Source organism: Diadema setosum, chromosome 10 (genome assembly GCF_964275005.1).
Source record: "Diadema setosum chromosome 10, eeDiaSeto1, whole genome shotgun sequence".
Taxonomy (NCBI): Eukaryota; Metazoa; Echinodermata; class Echinoidea; order Diadematoida; family Diadematidae; genus Diadema; species Diadema setosum.
In genome coordinates this window covers 16,097,832-16,121,013 of record NC_092694.1, presented here as the reverse complement: position 1 = coordinate 16,121,013, position 23,182 = coordinate 16,097,832, and positions in this window count along the sequence as shown.

Here is a 23,182-nt window from a genome sequence, read left to right as displayed (position 1 = left end):
ATACAGCATTAAACATCCAGTGTTACAAGATAAAACATACAAACAATCACATATAAACTACAAAACATCAACATTACAGTCTTAAATTGTAACAGAATACAACTGGCAAAAGGTAAAATGGAAAATTGTGTACACATAAAAAATCCAAAATGGCCTGTAGGCGAGCGGACACCGTTGTCAAAATTATGTGTTATTTTCAATGATCATAGATTACTTTTATACAAAAGGTACCCAAAATATAAACATAAACATACAAGAAAAAAAAAGTGTAAACAAACATAAAAATGATGGTTAGTAGCATAGTTTTCATAAAAAAGCCAAAATAACATGTCTTTTTTCCTGCGTCTTTAACAAATCATCATTTTGCTTTTTATAATTATCTGGGTTTATTGCATTAACAAAAAAAAAAAAATGGTCCTGTATGACGAAGAGTTTGCTTTGATTTCGTACAAGGACATTTTCACTGATGAACTTTATTGCAGCTCCGTGTATTATAAGTGTGTATATCGTAGCTTAATGCGAACTTAACCATGATGTAAGGAGAAAGTGTATCTGTGTGAAAACGTTGCAATACGAAAGTTATATGAAAATTATGTATATCATACATCTTAAGTTTTTTCAATCGAGTAATAACTGGCAGGTGTGAGCTAGATGTGTAGATTTTTGTAACAAGATGAATTGCTTTCTTTTATAATCTAAATAGTTTATGAAGTCTGGAAAAAAGTGTTTCCTCATCAACATTGCAGTAAAACAAATGAAATCTAAAAATAAATGTAAAGAGAAAAAAGACAAAGGAAGATAATTCAAATTTCAAATGGTTTAAAACACCAACAAACTGCGCAACTTTTCTACTTACATTTTATATGTGTTCAAGACAGTCAATATTGTCATCCAAAATAACACCTAAATACTGAAATGATTTACATTGAGGTATGGGCTTTTCATATAACTATTTTTATGTCATTTCTTAGTTGCACATATTTGTATGCCTTTTCTTTTGAAATAACATATACTTAGTTTAATCTGCATTTAATGAAAGTTTATTGCATTGGAACCAATTCACTTTTTTTTTGTAAATTGTTATTTACAATAATTATCATATTAAATATCTCTATTACTATGTGAAGCAAGAATGGTAGTGTCATCAGCATATGAAATGAAAGTAAAATCAGGGATGGAATTGACGATATCATTGATATAAAGCAAAAAAAAAAATAAGAGAGAATAACAAGAAAAGGACCTAAAGTCAACCCCTGTTGAATCCCGGTGAAAATTATTGCATTCTGCCAGAAAGATAATGCTCAAACCATTTCAAACAAATACCTCTAATACCATAATACTCTAATTTCTTTAACAAAATAGAATGAGAGATATAATCAAAAGCCTTTGAAAGGTCCATACATATTCCAATCACACTTAAATTATTAACATTTATTTTATTGATTATTTGATCTTGGATTTCAATAACAGTCATTTTAGTTAAAAAAAATCGCGGAAACCATTCTGGCTCGCATATTTCATTTCTTTTCATTTTAAACCATTTTGACAAAAGTATACAATAATGAAATTGGCATACAAAATAAAGTACAATGTAAAGTACAATATATATACATTTTTTTCTTGGAGATAAAAACTTTAAAAAATCTATTATGCATTACCTTTTCAAGGATTTTTGAAAAACAAGGTACAGTTGAAATGGGTCGATAACTACTAAGAACTTTTGGATTACCTTAAAAAAAAACCCGAACAAACAAACAAATAAAAAAAAAAACATCTGGAATCACTTTTGCTATCTAAAGCTTGGCCGGTACACTACCGTTGGGGGAAAACATGATTAAAAACACATTGCTTATTGCTTCTATAATTACATTAATTACTTTTTAACTGCTTCACAATCAACATCATCAAATATTGAACTTTTCCCAAACTACAACTACGGAAATCAAATATCGTGTTTCGTTGTAAGTACTCATAATATCAAATTGTGAGTGACGTTAGAGGCCATGATATATGGTGGAGCAAAGTAACATTCCCAGATTTTCTGGCTGAACTACTTCATAAAGAATACTTTTTGGCCAAACACGTTGTGGTAGTAAAGTAAAATGGGCGAGATCTTGTCAGTACAATAAAACATTAATTTCATTATAAGATAATTATTCAATTCAATTCAATTCATTTTATTTTCATACTTCTCATTTATGAACATTACAACAGAAACCAGACAAGTTCTTTTACCTTGTGAACAATGTGCAGAAAACAAACAATATACAATGTGATAACATAGTAATTACATGTAATGATAACTGGTCAAAATTGAAATAGAAATGGGGTTGATCAAAGAGAAGTATGACGGGACCTACAAGAAAGCTAGCTTGTTTGGCTGTAACCCCCGAGTAATCAGTGTTTGTGAAAAAGAAACGGAGAACGGATAGAAGATAAGACCAGAATGATGATGTAAGGTTGCCAAATTTTATGTGCTAAAAAAGAAGAAGAAAACGAAGAAGAAGAAAAAAAAAAACACACTATACTTTAATATGAACCATTACTGTGACCGAGCTATCATTATAATCATGCCTACTTTGGTATATATACTATAAACTATTGTTGTATTAAAACTATCACAAGAATATGATCAGTAAGACACAAAAAGTAACATGTACAGCTATTAGGCCATTTGGTGCCTGCCGTCAAGCTCTGCATAGAAAGTTAGAGGGAGGAATAGGGAAAGAGGAAGAGAGAGAAACGAAGTAGAATGTGGAATTGCTAATGATGAATTCAGAGAGCCTGATGGTAAGACCCTAAATGGAATCTGCAACGTGTTGACAAAATGTTTGATTGGACAATAACATACCACAGTATTACGTAAGACATTACGACTATTCAGTGTCTGCAAAATATGTAGGCGTTTTCACATCAGCCCGATAAAAATCCAAGCTCGAAATATTTTCCGCGATTGCGAATTAGAGCGCTATTTAATTTCTTAGTACTACATCAGCCCGAAGAGGGGGTAGCCCGAATAGTTAAACATTTTAAAATAGCTAATTCGACAGCTGAGTATGTGCAAACAGCATCAGTAATGTGTGTGCCCTCTCAAAAATTCCTCATGATTTGTGTGCAGTTTGCCTCCATCGATCGGGTGACACACGCTAGGCATGATGGGATTCATCGCGCTAATTTCTCGAGTCGTTTTCACATTATCAAATAGCGCGCTACTATTCCGCTATTTCAGAAATTTCCCGAGTTGGAGTCGAGAAATTTTCTCGATCAGAGCGATATAATTAGCGCGCTAATTTGTGTTCACATTATCATATAGCGCGCTATTTCGCTATCGGGAAAATTTCCCAAGTCAGAAAATAGCGCGCTATTTCGAAACATCGGGCTGATGTGAAAACGCCTAATAAAGACTCTTTTAATTTACGTTTAAAAGAATATAAAGACGAGCAGCTTGTTATTTCGGGGGAGAGGTAATTCCAGTATCTAGGGCCCGTATACATTATCGTCATTTTAGCGAAAATTGTTCGAGTGCGTGGAAGGTGAAATGCGTCACTTTGGCGGGTAGGATAATTATGAATCAAATAATTTTTCCTGAACATGCGAGTAAAAATATCCGGTAACTCCTTGGCAGAAAATGTATACATAAATATGCCGACGTTGTAACTGAACAGATCTGATGTTTTCAGTATTTTATTTTTCAAGAATAAATCATTCGTGTGTTACAAATATCGGACATGGTTGATATTTCTGATGGCCCGTTTTTGAATACGGAACAGTATATCAAGAAGATTTCTAGTTGCATTCCCCCACACAAGAATACCATAATTAAGGTACGGAGTAATCAAAGTAGAATAAAGATTAAGCAGAATTTGACTTTGAAAAACACTCTTAAGTTTATTAAGAACACCCGTATTTTTAGAAAGAATATTACTTAAATAACTAACGTGGGATTTGCAAGATAAATCACTTTCAATAAAAAGCCCTAAAAATTTCAATACTACTAACTTGATTTAATTCAATTTCATTAAACTTAATATGAAAAGGAAGGGTTTTAAGACGGTTTTAAGACTGTTGCTAAAAAGCATACAAGGAGTTTTATCAATATTAATAATTATGAATCTGGAATGGCCGGGCAGGGGAATATGTGCTTGTGTGTGTGTGTGTGTGCATGTGTGTGTGTGTGTGTGTGTGTGTGTGTGCGTGCATCCGTGCGTGCTTGTATCTGGCTCCTATCAAAATAACTTGAAGTTTTCCTTATTACTGTAGATAATAAACTCTAAAGAAAATATCCTCCCAGATTCTTCTTTCCTTCTGATCATGCTGATTCCACTGACTGGTATTCGTCATAAGTAACTGTTATAAGATTACATAAAACAATGGATTGAATTTCGTGTTGTTAAAACAACTTCAGTTGGTATCATGTGCGATTTAGAATGGCTAAATCCTTATTTTTTCTGCGGGGATGAAGGTTGCAGAATCTCTATTCGTGAAACACTCTAGGAAGATAAACCACACTTAGCTCTGGTTTGAACTTCTTGCCAAGCGTTTCACAAAAGTAAACGTAATGCAGCTGTGGCACGCCAGTGTGGTCTGCAATGGCTATTCCCTGTCTGAAATTAGTATGCACTCAACGTAGTTAATGAGTAATGCTTTCATTATTCAAATCAATTCATTTATTTTCATTCTTATTTTTTTCCAACAAAACATAACACAAGATAAATCAGTTATTACATCGTAAACAAAAACATTTGCCTTTGCAATAAATAAATGATATCGATAAACATAAGAGCACATACTGTCAAAAAAAAAATGATACAAAGTCATGCTTCAGTTGAAAAAAAAAGAACGAATAGAGAGGTCCACTGAAAAGCAAAGCTTGTAGATTGTGAACCACTCATAAAAGTTATGAATTACTTATTTACAAACACTTGTGACAAATATGATATACGACTGGATGGGACAAAACAGAAGAAACACAACAACATGACATAACTTGCCAGAATAGATGAAAAGCATGGAAGGAAAGAAAGAAAAAGAGAGAATGAGAGAATGCCTACACGCTGAACAAGGGAAATGGAACAGGGGATGGTAGAGAATGTGCTTCATAGAGTTGGCGCTGCATGCAGCTGTGCAAGGATTGTGATGGCTACTTCATTACGTAGTAATGAATTCAGTGATTGAATGATTGGTGGATGGATGATGAACCCTGAGGATGACGAAACCTAAAGCTAATAAAAAAAAAATCGTATCGGAGAGGATTTAATAGAAAAGATTTCAACTTGCGCTTAAAAGAATACAAACATGGGGAATTTTTTATTTCACAGCTTAGTGAGTTCCAAAATCTAGGACCGGTGTATACAAATGTATTCTGAGCCAATAAAGTTCTCAGGAGGGGTAAATGAAACTCATTAGATTGTCTAGTGGGATAATCATGAAAAGACTGGTTCCGTGGGAACATTGAATTGAAAATACTGGGAAGTGCATTATAGGATATGTTAATTATGTTTGCTACTTGGACAACACAATATCTGAGCAACAAAATTGCAATTAAAGTAGATTTCGAATTATGTTAAAATCGTGTTAGATTCCTTTTAATAAAAAAAAATAGATGCTGTCGCATGCATCTTAAAACTTTTGAATGTAAAGTATATTTGCCCATATGTAGGTTGCAAAATCGCTGTTTATGAAACACTGTCGAAGGATGTAAATAACTTCTCTGACTTTGAACTTTCTGTCAGTTATGTCATGAATTGTAATATAATGTTGTGAAAGACGTTAACGCGGTATTACTGCAGTGGAAAATTCTTATCTGTTATTCAGCGGGCAGTAAATGAGTAATGCAGATTTTACAAGCTATGTGTTACTTGCGCTTGCTATAAGTTATATCCCTATACAATTGACTTGAAGTTAACCATATCACTGTGAAAACAGTAGACTCTAACGAAAATGTACTCCAAGACTTGAATTGTTTCCGAGTGACCATGCTGATTACACTGACTGTATTCGTCATAAGTGACTGTTATAAAATTATACAAAACTGTGGATTGAATTTCGTGTTTAATTGGTATCACGTGCGTTTTAGAATGGCGAAATCTTTATTTACCTGCGGGCATGAAGGTTGCAGAATCTCTGTTCGTGAAACACTCTAGGAAAATAGAACACATTTTGCTCTAGTTTGAACTTCTTGCCAAGCAAGTCATGAAAAGTAAACGTAATGCAGCTGTGATACACGCTAGCGTGGTACTGCAATGACAATTCCCTGTCTGAAATTAGTATGCACTCAACGCAGTAATTGAGTGATCCTTATATTATAGGATATGTTAATTATGTTTACTACTTGCCAACACAATATCTGAGCAATAAAATTGCAATTAAAGTAGATATAGAATTATGTAAAAATCGCGTTAGATTCCTTTTGATAAAAAAAGAATAGGTGGTGTCCCATGCATCTTAAAACTTTTGAATGTAAAGTATACTGCGCGTATGTAGGTTGCAGAATCGCTGTCTCTGTAACACTGTCGTAGAATGTAAATGACTTCTCTGGCTTTGAACTTTCTGTCAGTTATGTCATGAATTGTAATTATAATGTTGTGAAAGACGCTAACGCGGTACTGCAGTGAAAAGTTGTTATCTGTTATTCAGCATGCAGTAAATGAGCAATGCAGACTTTACAAGCTATATATGTGTTACTTGCGCTTGCTATATTATATCCCTATAAAAATGACTTGAAATGAATCATATCACTGTAAAAATAGTAGACTCTAAGAAAATATACTCCAACACTTGAATTGTTTCCTAGTGATCATGCTGATTACACTGACTGTATTCGACATAAGTAACTGTTACAAGATTATATAAAACTGTGGATTGAATTTCGTGTTTAATTGGTATCACGTGCGTTTTAGAATGGCGAAATATTCATTTTTCTGCGGGCATGAAGGTTGCAGAATCTATTCGTGAAACACTCTAGGAAGACAAAACACACTTTGTTCTGGTAAGAACAACTTGTCAAGCGTGTCATGAAAAGTAAACGTAATGCAGCTGTGATACACGCTAGCGTGGTACTGCAATGACAATTCCCTGTCTGAAATTAGCATGCACTCAACGCATTAAATGAGTGATCCTTATATTATAGGATATGTTAATTATGTTTACAACTTGCCTACACAATATCTGAGCAACAAAATTGCAGTTAAAGTAGATATAGAATTATGTCAAAATCGCGTTAGATTCCTTTAGATAAGAAAGAATAGGTGGTGTCGCATGCATCTTAAAACTTTTGAATGTAAAGTATACTGCGCGTATGTAGGTTGCAGAATGGCTGTCTCTGTAACACTGTCGTAGAATGTAAATGACTTCTCTGGCTTTGAACTTTCTGTCAGGTATGTCATGAATTGTAATTGCTTGGGAAAAACGCTAACGCGGTACTGCAGTGAAAAGTATATGATATATATAGGATATGTTAATTATGCTTGCTACTTTTTTTAGTAATAATGAAAAAAAAATTGTGGTATCGCATGCATCTTACAACTTTTGAATGCAAACTATTCTACCCGTATGTAAGTTGCAGAATCGCTGTTTCGGAAACACTGTCGTAGAATGAAATGACTTTTATGGTTATGAACTTTCTGTCAGGCATGTCATGAATTGTAATATAATGTTGTGAAAGACGTTAACGCGGTATTACTGCAGTGGAAAGTTCTTATCTGTTATTCAGCGGGCAGTAAATGAGTAATGCAAATTTTACAAGCTATGTGTTACTTGCGCTTGCTATAAGTTATATCCCTTTACAATTGACTTGAAGTTAACCATATCACTGTGAAGACAGTAGACTCTAATGAAAATGTACTCCAAGACTTGAATTGTTTCCGAGTGATCATGCTGATTACACTGACTGTATTCGTCATAAGTGACTGTTATAAAATTATACAAAACTGTGGATTGAATTTCGTGTTTAATTGGTATCACGTGCGTTTTAGAATGGCGAAATCTTTATTTACCTGCGGGCATGAAGGTTGCAGAATCTCTGTTCGTGAAACACTCTAGGAAAATAGAACACATTTTGCTCTAGTTTGAACTTCTTGCCAAGCAAGTCATGAAAAGTAAACGTAATGCAGCTGTGATACACGCTAGCGTGGTACTGCAATGACAATTCCCTGTCTGAAATTAGTATGCACTCAACGCAGTAATTGAGTGATCCTTATATTATAGGATATGTTAATTATGTTTACTACTTGCCAACACAATATCTGAGCAATAAAATTGCAATTAAAGTAGATATAGAATTATGTAAAAATCGCGTTAGATTCCTTTTGATAAAAAAAGAATAGGTGGTGTCCCATGCATCTTAAAACTTTTGAATGTAAAGTATACTGCGCGTATGTAGGTTGCAGAATCGCTGTCTCTGTAACACTGTCGTAGAATGTAAATGACTTCTCTGGCTTTGAACTTTCTGTCAGTTATGTCATGAATTGTAATTATAATGTTGTGAAAGACGCTAACGCGGTACTGCAGTGAAAAGTTGTTATCTGTTATTCAGCATGCAGTAAATGAGCAATGCAGACTTTACAAGCTATATATGTGTTACTTGCGCTTGCTATATTATATCCCTATAAAAATGACTTGAAATGAATCATATCACTGTAAAAATAGTAGACTCTAAGAAAATATACTCCAACACTTGAATTGTTTCCTAGTGATCATGCTGATTACACTGACTGTATTCGACATAAGTAACTGTTACAAGATTATATAAAACTGTGGATTGAATTTCGTGTTTAATTGGTATCACGTGCGTTTTAGAATGGCGAAATATTTATTTTTCTGCGGGCATGAAGGTTGCAGAATCTATTCGTGAAACACTCTAGGAAGACAAAACACACTTTGTTCTGGTAAGAACAACTTGTCAAGCGTGTCATGAAAAGTAAACGTAATGCAGCTGTGATACACGCTAGCGTGGTACTGCAATGACAATTCCCTGTCTGAAATTAGCATGCACTCAACGCATTAAATGAGTGATCCTTATATTATAGGATATGTTAATTATGTTTACAACTTGCCTACACAATATCTGAGCAACAAAATTGCAATTAAAGTAGATATAGAATTATGTCAAAATCGCGTTAGATTCCTTTAGATAAGAAAGAATAGGTGGTGTCGCATGCATCTTAAAACTTTTGAATGTAAAGTATACTGCGCGTATGTAGGTTGCAGAATGGCTGTCTCTGTAACACTGTCGTAGAATGTAAATGACTTCTCTGGCTTTGAACTTTCTGTCAGGTATGTCATGAATTGTAATTGCTTGGGAAAAACGCTAACGCGGTACTGCAGTGAAAAGTATATGATATATATAGGATATGTTAATTATGCTTGCTACTTTTTTTAGTAATAATGAAAAAAAAAATTGTGGTATCGCATGCATCTTACAACTTTTGAATGCAAACTATTCTACCCGTATGTAAGTTGCAGAATCGCTGTTTCGGAAACACTGTCGTAGAATGAAATGACTTTTATGGTTATGAACTTTCTGTCAGGCATGTCATGAATTGTAATATAATGTTGTGAAAGACGTTAACGCGGTATTACTGCAGTGGAAAGTTCTTATCTGTTATTCAGCGGGCAGTAAATGAGTAATGCAAATTTTACAAGCTATGTGTTACTTGCGCTTGCTATAAGTTATATCCCTTTACAATTGACTTGAAGTTAACCATATCACTGTGAAGACAGTAGACTCTAATGAAAATGTACTCCAAGACTTGAATTGTTTCCGAGTGATCATGCTGATTACACTGACTGTATTCGTCATAAGTGACTGTTATAAAATTATACAAAACTGTGGATTGAATTTCGTGTTTAATTGGTATCACGTACGTTTTAGAATGGCGAAATCTTTATTTTTCTGCGGGCATGAAGGTTGCAGAATCTCTGTTCGTGAAACACTCTAGGAAAATAGAACACATTTTGCTCTAGTTTGAACTTCTTGCCAAGCAAGTCATGAAAAGTAAACGTAATGCAGCTGTGATACACGCTAGCGTGGTACTGCAATGACAATTCCCTGTCTGAAATTAGTATGCACTCAACGCAGTAAATGAGTGATCCTTATATTATAGGATATGTTAATTATGTTTACTACTTGCCAACACAATATCTGAGCAACAAAATTGCAATTAAAGTAGACATAGAATCATGTAAAAATCGCGTTAGATTCCTTTTGATAAAAAAGAATAGGTGGTGTCGCATGCATCTTAAAACTTTTGAATGTAAAGTATACTGCGCGTATGTAGGTTGCAGAATTGCTGTCTCTGTAACACTGTCGTTGAATGTAAATGACTTCTCTGGCTTTGAACTTTCTGTCAGTAACGTCATGAATTGTAATTATAATGTTGTGAAAGACGCTAACGCGGTACTGCAGTGAAAAGTTGTTATCTGTTATTCAGCATGCAGTAAATGAGCAATTCGATTTTACACGCTATGTGTTACTTGCGCTTGCTATATTATATCCCTATAAAAATGACTTGAAATGAATCATATCACTGTAAAAATAGTAGACTCTAACGAAAATGTACTCCAAGACTTGAATTGTTTCCGAGTGATCATGCTGATTACACTGACTGTATTCGTCATAAGTAACTGTTATAAAATTATACAAAACTGTGGATTGAATTTCGTGTTTAATTGGTATCACGTACGTTTTAGAATGGCGAAATCTTTATTTTTCTGCGGGCATGAAGGTTGCAGAATCTCTATTCGTGAAACACTCTAGGAAAATAAAACACATTTTGCTCTAGTTTGAACTTCTTGCCAAGCAAGTCATGAAAAGTAAACGTAATGCAGCTGTGATACACGCTAGCGTGGTACTGCAATGACAATTCCCTGTCTGAAATTAGTATGCACTCAACGCAGTAAATGAGTGATCCTTATATTATAGGATATGTTAATTATGTTTACTACTTGCCAACACAATATCTGAGCAACAAAATTGCAATTAAAGTAGACATAGAATCATGTAAAAATCGCGTTAGATTCCTTTTGATAAAAAAGAATAGGTGGTGTCGCATGCATCTTAAAACTTTTGAATGTAAAGTATACTGCGCGTATGTAGGTTGCAGAATTGCTGTCTCTGTAACACTGTCGTTGAATGTAAATGACTTCTCTGGCTTTGAACTTTCTGTCAGTAACGTCATGAATTGTAATTATAATGTTGTGAAAGACGCTAACGCGGTACTGCAGTGAAAAGTTGTTATCTGTTATTCAGCATGCAGTAAATGAGCAATTCGATTTTACACGCTATGTGTTACTTGCGCTTGCTATATTATATCCCTATAAAAATGACTTGAAATGAATCATATCACTGTAAAAATAGTAGACTCTAACGAAAATGTACTCCAAGACTTGAATTGTTTCCGAGTGATCATGCTGATTACACTGACTGTATTCGTCATAAGTAACTGTTATAAAATTATACAAAACTGTGGATTGAATTTCGTGTTTAATTGGTATCACGTACGTTTTAGAATGGCGAAATCTTTATTTTTCTGCGGGCATGAAGGTTGCAGAATCTCTATTCGTGAAACACTCTAGGAAAATAAAACACATTTTGCTCTAGTTTGAACTTCTTGCCAAGCAAGTCATGAAAAGTAAACGTAATGCAGCTGTGATACACGCTAGCGTGGTACTGCAATGACAATTCCCTGTCTGAAATTAGTATGCACTCAACGCAGTAAATGAGTGATCCTTATATTATAGGATATGTTAATTATGTTTACTACTTGCCAACACAATATCTGAGCAACAAAATTGCAATTAAAGTAGACATAGAATCATGTAAAAATCGCGTTAGATTCCTTTTGATAAAAAAGAATAGGTGGTGTCGCATGCATCTTAAAACTTTTGAATGTAAAGTATACTGCGCGTATGTAGGTTGCAGAATTGCTGTCTCTGTAACACTGTCGTTGAATGTAAATGACTTCTCTGGCTTTGAACTTTCTGTCAGTAACGTCATGAATTGTAATTATAATGTTGTGAAAGACGCTAACGCGGTACTGCAGTGAAAAGTTGTTATCTGTTATTCAGCATGCAGTAAATGAGCAATTCGATTTTACACGCTATGTGTTACTTGCGCTTGCTATATTATATCCCTATAAAAATGACTTGAAATGAATCATATCACTGTAAAAATAGTAGACTCTAACGAAAATCTACTCCAAGACTTGAATTGTTTCCGAGTGATCATGCTGATTACACTAACTGTATTCGTCATAAGTAACTGCTATAAGATTTTATAAGACTGTGGATTGAATTTCGTGTTTAATTGGTATCACGTGCGTTTTAGAATGGCGAAATCTTTATTTTTCTGCGGGCATGAAGGTTGCACAATCTCTATTCGTGAAACACTCTAGGAAGATAAAACACACTTTGTTCTGGTATGTACACCTTGTCAAGCGTGTCATGAAATGTAAACGTAATGCAGCTGTGATACACGCTACCGTGGTACTGCAATGACAATTCACTGTCTGAAATTAGCATGCACTCAACGCAGTAAATGAGTGATGCTTATATTATAGGATATGTTAATTATGCTTACTACTTGCCAACACAATATCTGAGCAACAAAATTGCAATTAAAGGATTAGATTCCTTTTGATAAAAAAGAATAGGTGGTGTCGCATGCATCTTAAAACTTTTTTTTTAATGTAAAGTATACTGCGCGTATGTACATTGTAGGTTGCAGAATCGCTGTCTCTGAAACACTGTCGTAGAGTGTAAATGACTTCTCTGGCTTTGAACTTTCTGTCAGGTGTGTCATGAAGTGTGATTATAATGTTGGGAAAGACGCTAAGCGGTACTGCAGTGAAAAGTCTTTATCTGTATTCAGCGTGCAGTGAATGAGTGATGCAGATTTTACAAGCTATATTGTTACTTGCGTTTGCTATATTATAAAGGTCCTATTAAATGATTTGAGGTTTGTCATATCACTGTAAAAAAGTAGACTCTAACGAAAAGGTACTCCCAGACTATTATTGTTTCCTAGTGATCATGCTGATTACACTGGCTATATTCGTCATAAGTTACTGCTATAAGATTATTTAAAGATTATATGAAACCTTGGATTGAATTTCCTTTTGTTAAAACAAGTGTAAATAGTACATATATAATTATTCTTCTGCGGGCATGAAGGTTGCAGAATCTCTATTCGTGAACACTCTAGGAAGACAAAACACACTTTGTTCTTGGTTTGAACTTCTTGTCTAGCGTGTTAAGAAAAGGAAAACATACTCTCTAAAAAGAAATCGAGTGAAAATATTCACTCTTAAAGGAGTGAATACAAAAAAGAGTGAATTTAGAGTGAAATTGGAGTGAATTTTGAGTGAAAATGTTAATTTTCACTCATTTTGGAGTGACCTCAGGGATCACTCGAAGATTTAGGAGTGATCCCTGAAGTCACTCCAAAACGAGTGAAAATTAACATTTTCACTAAAAATTCACTCTTTTTTGTATTCACTCCTTTAGAGTGAATATTTTCACTCGATTTTTTTTTTTTTTTTTTAGAGAGTAATGCAGCTGTGACACGCTACAGGGTGATACTGCAATGACAATTCCCTATCTGAAATCATAGTATGCACACAAGCAGTAAATGAGTGATGTTTATATCGTAGGATATGTTAATTATGCTTGCTACAAAATTGCAATAAGTTATAAATTATGTAAAAATCGCGTTAGATTCCTTTTAATAAAAAAAAAAAATGTGGTATCGCATGCATCTTACAACTTTTGAATGCAAACTATCCTGCCCGCATGTAGGTTGCAGAATCGCTGTTTCTGAAACACTGTTGTAGAATGTAATGACTTTTATGGTTATGAACTTTCTGTCAGGCATGTCATGAATAGTAATTATAATGTGACAGACGCTAACGCGGTACAACTGCAATGACAATTCTTTATCTGTTATTCAGCGAACAATGAATGAGTGATGCAGATTTTACAAGCTAAATGTTACTTGCGCTTGCTACAAACAACATGTTGTTGGGCAACAGAATTGGCATAAGATTATGTAGATATAAAAAAAAATGTAAGATTTTTGCTGACTATTGTGTAATACAAGCAGGTTAGGGTGATATCATGCATGCTAGATCTTCTGTATATTATAGTTTGCAGGTATTTAGATTGCAGAATCGCCATTTGTGACAGACTCTGTACGAATATCATAACTTTCATCTGGCGTTGGAATTTCTGTCAGGCAATCTGAGTCGTGAATAGTAAACATAACGTTGTTACACACGTTAACGTTGGTAGGGTTATGACGGTTTCCTGTCTATAAATCAATATGCAGTGAATTAAGGTGCACGTCACGAGATCAACACCCGCGGGTCATACAGCCCACGAGTCATACAGCCCATGAGTTCGACACTAAGCAAACAAGGCCCACGAGACCGACACATAAAGCCCCGTGCTTTATCTGCCGAACTCGTGGGCTGTTTTTGCCTATTGTCGAACTCTTGGGCTTTATTTGCCTAGTGTCGAACTCGTGGGCTGTATGACTCATGGGTGTCGGTCTCGTTGCATGACCCCGTGGAATTAGTGGTGCACATTTTACAAACAATTGAAATATGTTATTTATTCTGTGGCTTCTTGACAACATGTGACAACATGTTGTTTTAGCTACAAAGTTACAATAGGTAGACGTAATAAAAGTGTGGAAAAATATGGATTGGATTTCGTGTAATAAAAACAGTTTTAAATGGTGTCAAGTGCATTTAGAAATTCTAAATGTATACTATAAACAGCATTCTGCTTATATGTAGGTGGCCTAATCACAATCACAAAACTACCAAAAAGACGTCATTAATGGATTTCTGGTTAAGGGCGGATACGAATAGAGCAGACTCTAAGCTTTAAATGACACATAATTCAATAGAAATGGACTATCCATACCCATCTAAATAATGGAAAGAAAGGTACACATTATACGGAGAAGTGTGTACCGAGAAAAAAAAAAGGCTTTGAAGCTTAGGGTATAGTCACGTGCGTAATGTCACCCAGCTGTGCTCTCTGCAATGAATGTAACAAAGAACAGGACATAAGAGTCCATGGCAATCACTGTAAAGAGATTACTAAATTGATTAAAAAAATTACATATTATTAAGTACATTCTATTCATCACTGATACTAACTTCCAAAACCATAGCATTATCATTTCAAAAGTTGTTAGAGATGAAAAAAATGAAGGGTTACTAGTGTTCCGAATCAGTAAATCGACCTGAAAAAGCCTTCGTCAGACCGAAACAAAGTGTTCGGCGAAAAAACAAAAAACAAAAACAAAACCAAAAAACCTGCAACATAGACAATTCAATACCTGAATATAAAAACGACCCAGCACAGGTCCAAATTTGGCTATCGTCTTTGGAGACGCTTTACAAAGTCATGCAAAGATAGATAATCAGTCAAATGAATGTTTTACATTTAAATTTGTATAAATGACATTTCACTCGCAAAAAAAAAAAAAAAAAAAAAAAAATATATATATATATATATATATATATATACATAAAGATTAGGAAATCATTTCATGATTTCTATTTTTTTCTAAATTTTCTGTAATGGACTTGGGTCGTTTTTATATTCAGGTATTCAATTTCCTATTCCTTTTATGACCAAAACTTTAGAAATATATCAAAGCAGAATTACTCTTACAGAGAATATAAGAAAAAAAGTTTTACCTGGTGTTCCTTTTTCACCTGTTTTGAGTCCTCATGAAAAGAAAAGAAAAAAAAAACAGGTCGTGCAACTTTTTGTTGGTTTTGTGATGTACAGTCACATTTGTGCAACACTCGTAAAGAAAATAAACATTTCTTCTCTTGGTTTGAACTTTGTCAAGCATGTCATGAGTAGTAAGCATATTAAAAGTTGGGACACGTAATATTAAAGTTACTGAAATGGCACTTTCCTGTCTATTAATTAGTGTGAAATGATTGAATGTTGCAGAATTTGCATTTCATTTCATTTCATGTCATTTATTTGTTTCCACATCCAAAAATTACAAAGAAATAGCAAAGACGCAAAATCAACTCGTATATGAAGGTGAAATGTCGTGAAATAAATACAAATGCAAACAATATACAGCTGCAATACAAACGTATAATACTAGCTATTACCAAAAAAAAAAGAATCCCACTTTTGATCGTTAATACTTAAAACACTATATATCCGATAACACCGGCATTGATATGAGCAATAGCTCAATAATGTACAATTTTGTTAAAGGTAATTAAAAAATGAAAGCATAAATCAGTTTCATTAAATTCAACATTTACTTTAGTAAAAGGTTAGGCTTCAGATTTTGCTCCTTTTTTTTTCAACCTCTGTAAAAAACGTTAACAGGGGTCAATTGGTGTGTATTGGAGTGTTTGCTTTAGACCCATACAATGGTCCTGAACAATGGCAAGGGTTTGAATGCTCTAAATAATACTCTTCTTTCTCATTTTCTTTCTCCATGTGTGTGAGTGTGTGTGCACGCACGCTTGTCAAGGTGCACTTGCGTGCGTGCAGAGTTTGTCTGTAGGTGTAACTGCCTGTGTGTGACTTTCTTTCGGGGAATCTACTCTCACAAGCATTTGCTTCTATGTAGGTTCCTTCCACACACAATTTTATTTATCTGTCATAAATGTAATCTACTTGAGATTGATTCAGATTGATTTTGTGTAATGTAAATGTTGTTTGTATATTGTGAACTTATAATCTATGCGTTACTTTACATTGTCCTGGATGGATGTTGTGAATACAGCACTATATGATTTGCGTGGAAACTTAATAAATGAAATGAAATGAAATGAAATGAGAAATTCCACTATCACGGCTAGTCTTTATTTATCCTGAGATGTAGTGTATGCAAGGACATGAAAACATGTGCTTATTCTATTCATGTGCATTTTAAGGCCCCAGTCACATAATGCTCTGCGTCCGGCGTTACGTCCAAAAAAAAAAGTCATTTTTCTGCGGCCTCCCTCGGATCCTTTGCCGTCACCAGAAAATTTGTACAAAACATACGGAAAAATTCGGGCGATACGGACAGATGCGACCAGACGCGAATACTTGCGTCCACTTGCGGATATTCTTACGAATTGGCACATAATAGTTCTGAACACTAGCGGAGAGTTGCGGATATTTTCGGATAGTTTCGGATAGTTACAGATTGTTATAAATAATTATGGACAACATGGTTTTCTCTGACGATCCCTGCTAAGTCAATGTATCATTACAGCAAGGTTATTACATGTTGGACTGTCTTATAATATACACTGGGGAAAACTGAAATTGAATTACGTACAAATTGTGAAAAAAATCGTATTCCCTTAATTTGCTTTACAGTAATAAAAGATATATGAAATTTTGAACTTGAAGTTTGAATTTTATTTGTGCAACTCAAGTATGAATTAACATCATAACTGTAAGGAATACATAACATAATTATACCACAAATAAGATACAGTATAGATCGATAAGTTAAACATTAGAGTAAGAAAATATTATTTGCAGTCATGGAATGGACAAACTGTGGTACGCTGTCGTTGTGCAGTGATATTCATGACTTTTTGGGTTATGTTAAGGAGATTTTTTTTTTTTTTTTTTTTTACAATAGAGCAATGCTTATTAAATTTCCAGAAAAAAAAAAGACATTAAGACTTTCAAACACCCCTCCCACACCCAAATACAATATTATATATATATATATATATATATATATAAATGTAATACACATTCCATGGAGCGTAAAGTGGGTAAGACTATAAAGAAATACTAAATTCGTTCTTATTTTATATAGTTTTTCGCTGTCACACACCTTCCCCGGCCAGAAAAGTGAATAAAATGCTGTCACCCCATCCCCTACCAAAAATATTGCCTTTCTCGAAAAATATACATTCAAAGAGTGCAAGAAAAAAAGTTCAGCACCAAGGGTCAACCGATATCATGTGTATATGAGTGCCAACTAAAATGACCATTTGTGGGAGAAATTTCATAATTAATTTTGACCACGCGGTTCTGCCTCTCCACCGCTCCGACTGTGTTGTAGCTTTCCTTCAGGTAAATGTCAGTTCAGTTCAGTTCAGTTTTTATTTCTGCATTTCAAAATCAAAACAAATCAACACATCAACAAAATACTTACATAGTCATTTACACAGCTAATATTCGTAACGTTTGGATCTTACATACATTTTCTTTTTTTCAAGAACGAATATCATATATGAAAGGAAGCAATCGGAAATGATAAAATGAAATGCAGGGGACCATCATCATAAGCTAAGCTTAACGAGGAAGATGGCCCCAGGTAAAGAGATACATGAAGAAAATCTTGCCACTCACTGCGTGGGGGGTAATTGTGCGAAGGGCACAATAAAGAGATAGATAAAGAAAATCTTGCCACTCAGTGAGTGGGAAGTAATTGTGCGAAGGACGTGCGGTGCAGTGCGGTGTGCATTGTGTTGGGATGAATCTTGGTTTGTACGTTGAATGTTATTTTGTGTATCAGTGTGATGAGGTGAATGTTACTTCAGTTATGGCCGTGAACTCATTGTTTAGGGTGTTTGTTGACCAGGTGGTATGAATATTTATGTGTCAGAAGTATACTGGATTATGAGGGTATTTTTTAGTTCTCGTTTGAAAATGTTCAACGACGTACATTGTTTAAATTATGTCCTGCAGCTTGGCAACATGAGTTGTGTGGCTTCCCACGAGTCTCATTTCTGTGTTCTCATGCGAGAGAAAAACGGAAAACGTCGAAGGACGTAATCGTCCGCAGCATCCGTAACTGTCCGCAAATATCCGTAAGCGTACGAAAGTGTTGTGATACGGTAACTTGCGGTTAATTTCGGATACTTACGGTGGACGTAAACGAACGCAAACGGACGGGAGGTAAAATTTTTTGCGGAAGGTCTGCGTCCAAGCTACGGGTAGTTACGTCCAGTTACAGATAGTTACGTTTGGTTACGGTTACTTGCGTAAGTTTGCATCCGTGGAGTCCCTCTGCGAAATTGTAAACATTTCAAAATTTCGCAGGCTTGGCGCCGTCATTTTGCGTTTCTTTACGGATGAGTTACGGACAGTTACGTCTACATACGTCCCTGCGGATGCCTGCGTCCATGCTGCGTCCCCCTGCGTCCACTCATCCGTATCTATCGGCGGCGGACGTAACCCATCGTAAAGCACTGTGTGACTGGGGCATAAGAGGGGTTTTACACCTGGGTTTGCGTAGAGTTGCGTAGCGACTACACCGAAATCAGCTGTGTACTCGTGAAAAATAATTATGATGATACGCGCAGGACTGGCGTAGTCCCGACGTAGTGTTACGTATGGTTGCGTAACCACTTTGGTGCGTATTTTGCGTATAGCCGCGGGCCTAGAGTTACGTAGGTCGGGCGTAAGGGCCGCGTAGAGTTGCTTGCCGTTGCGTAAAGTTGCGTACCGCCCGTGTATACGCAAATTAATGAAACTGCTGAGCTACATCAGTATATAGCTCTCTGCTTCTCAGTTCACTCTTGCCTGCTGTTCAAACACGTAGCAAATTATCATGGGAGAGGTTAAATCTGTCACTACTATCTTTAGTACTCTTCAGCATTTGGATGCCCTAGAGATTCGTTTTCAAGAACTAGAAAAGAGAAGAAAGCGAGCTGTTGCAAGAATGGGGAGGAGTGTGTGGATGAAACCTTGGATCCAGCGTTGACCCCTACCGGATTCAGTATGAACAACTAATGAAAGAACTGATGCCGAAGATTTTTCTTCATTAAAATGATCAATGTTCCTGCGAATGGCGCCACAGGTATTCAATAAATTTCTATCACGTTGCACTGCGAATTACAAAACACGATGCCAAATTCAGGCAATCTTTGGAGCCTGAAACAATCTATTGCTGTAAATTTGAGGTTTCTGGACACAATGACTGGTAATAGCTACACGACCTTACAATATGGATTTCGAGTTGCTCATGAACATGTCATTAAGAAACCTGCAAAGACCGGAAGTTTGTTTTATAACTTCAAAGTTTTTTTCTCCATTATCCTGCTGGCAATTGTAGACGCTCACTACAGGTTCATGTAAGTGGACATTGGACAGACTGGCTCCGGCTCTGATGCTGGGATGTTCAACCAGTCAAGAGCCCTTCAAAGACAGCCATTAAGACCGGGAAGATGAACCTGCCTGCAGCAAACCCTTTGTCCCATGATGACCATGCAGCCTCTTGAATACTTCCTTGTGGGAGATGACGCTTTTGCGCTGAGGACTTGGCTGATGAAGCCTCTGCCACTTCGTGACATGACTCAACAGCAGATGGTGTACAACTATAGGCTTTCACAAGCCAGACGGGTTGTAGAAAATGCGTTTGGGTCTACCATAGTGCTTGCGAACTGTCTGCATCTTGCTCACTAGATGCATGTAGAACGAGCAAGAGAAGAACTCTTGACCCTACCACACCTTTTGCACTTCCTTTTCGGCATTTTACAATAATTAGGCCTACAGAGGAAACAATAAAGACTCGAAGAGCACAGGTAAGTATACATTCACCAGCGTTTCACAGTCCAGTGGGATGAATGGCATCAAGCTATTTTTCCAACATGGGTCAGGAATTTAAATGCCAAATCTGCACCTTATCAGCGTACCCATCCACTATATGGCTTGACAGACTTCAGGAACAAACTTACATATGGTTTCTCGGTAGGTCGGTAAATGGCGTCCAGATGCGCAACTCCAGCTAGCTTGCTACCCTTCATTTTCTTCTGCACTTCTTCCTCACATGTCACCTGCATATACAACCTCTTTCCCCTCCCTTCCCACTCCCCCAGCTACAGGCAGCAACCTCCATCAGTCTTCCTGTCCATAATCGCCTCTCTGCTTGCAGCCGAACCCCTACTTCCCCGTGGTACCGACTGGATATCTCAGGCTTTGCAGCCAGAGTAACAAACAGGGTCTGGGTATGGAAGGAAAACCTGAAATATACCCCAAGGAGTAGGCTGGTGGCCTGCTTCTTGCCAGTAACTAACATCTCACCCGTCTGGGAAGTCACTGATCGCGTGCCCAGTTGTATCCTAGGTCAAAACTCCTATAAGTACTTATCCATGAAAGTCAACTCCCTGAAAAGGCCCCGAGTCCCGGTGGCTGCTCACTGGCAACAGAGTAGGAGGGGTGCTAAGAATGTGCCGGATGATCCGTTGCCAACTCCACAGGTACGCAACACAACATCAAGGACGACGACAATGATGGAGGAAGCAGTATTAAAAGACAACATCCAGGATCAACTCAAGCAGCCTGTCACCACCGAGTTGCACGTAGAGGACATCAACAAGGAATATACACATGGAGCGAGTAAACAATGTTAGTAGGACTACATCGACAGCGACAAGTATCCAACAAAGGACATTTCACCAATCTGTGACAGATAGGTAGGAGCATGGCGTCCATACTGGGCTAAACATAGGGACACGGAATGTGAGAACCCTCCGAACAGTAGGGAATTGGGATGTACTCATCAATGAAGCCAGAAGATTTAATCTGGATATCTTAGGATTATGTGAGACACACCTGACTACCAATGAAACCTTGATAAATAAAAAATATACAATTACATTGTCGAGCAGAAAGGATGGTATGAATAGAGAAGGAGTAGGCATACTGGTGTCTCACCGAATTGCGCAGTATTTGCAGAGCTACGAAATAGTCTCCTCAAGACTTGTGACTGCTAAGTTCAAGATGAAAGAAGGCATCCTGAATATCATTCACGTGTATGCCCCAAACATCAACATACAGAGAAGTAGATAGTGATGCCTTTTATGAATCACTTCAGCTACATACCCAGAAAGTTCCTAAGAAGGAAACACTGATAGTTATGGAGGACTGCAATGAAAAAGTTGGCGCATATAACAGTGATTGGGTCCCAGCCTTAGGCAACTTTCGTCTAGGGAAAGCCAATGTCAGAGGGGAGAAGCTGCTGGAATTTTGCACACTACACAAGCTGGCTGTCTGCGCTATATACTTCCAGCACAAATAATGCAGACGAGGCACGTGGACATCTCCAGATGGACGGTACAAAAACGAAATTGACTTCATCATCACAAAAGTGGAGAATTTGAGACATTTCACAACTGCAGGTCGTACTGCTCAGCTGACATAGGTTCTGATCACAACCTAGTAGTCGCCTATGTCAAACTGTTTCCAAGTAAAGCACGACGACCCAAGTCTTTACCAAGTGTGATGTATTACTTGCATCTCATGCACACTAGCATGAGTCACCCGCTCAGGAATGTACTCCCCACTCTGATTATGTAACACTGCACCCTCACCCTCACTGATACCAAAAAGCCCAACGTGGCAAGTTTAATAAAGGCTCACTCCTATCCCACATATCTCGAGTCACCGTCTTCCTTACTTGCTCTCCACGTGAATGTGTCTGTGCCTGATCGAATGTATGAGTACATCACATGGTGTCAGGAGTCAAAAGTTAAGTTCTGCTATTAAAGAAAAATGGCAGGATTAAAGCCTCCAGGTCCCCTTAGTTTCCAAGGAAATGTTGCAACGAATTGGAAGGACTGGTTACCATCGTATGAGCTATACGAAACTGCAACCGAGCTGAGCAAAAAAGGAGATGAAGTGCGGTATGCTACATTTCTACACGTGCCTGGAGCCATGGCGCAGAGAATAGCGAGGACTTTTGAGTTCAAGTCAGAAGAACTTGGAAAAGTTGAACCACTGAAGAAGAAATTTGCAAATTACTGTCAGCCGAGAAAGAACCTGTCAGTCCTCAGGTACCTGTTCAACTCTCGCAATCAACGGAGCGATGAAGGCTTTAGCGCATACTACACGGACTTAAAAGCACTGGTTGACGACTGTGACTTTAAAGATCTCGAAGACGAGATGCTCCGTGACAGGATAGTCTGTGGAATCCATGATCACGGATTGCGAGAAAAACTGCTACAAATTGAAAGCCTTACCCTGCAGAAATGTGTCGACACCTGCAGTATAACGGAAAGCAGTGCGCAACAAATGGAACAGCTCCAAAAAAGCTCAGACACTGAGATTCACTATGTGAAGGAACGATCACCACCCCGATCTCGACCAGAAAAGACCCACAACGACCGCCCATCCAAGCCCCACTACAGAGACGCAGAAAAAGCATGTGTGAACTGCACATATGTTCACCGTTGGCCGA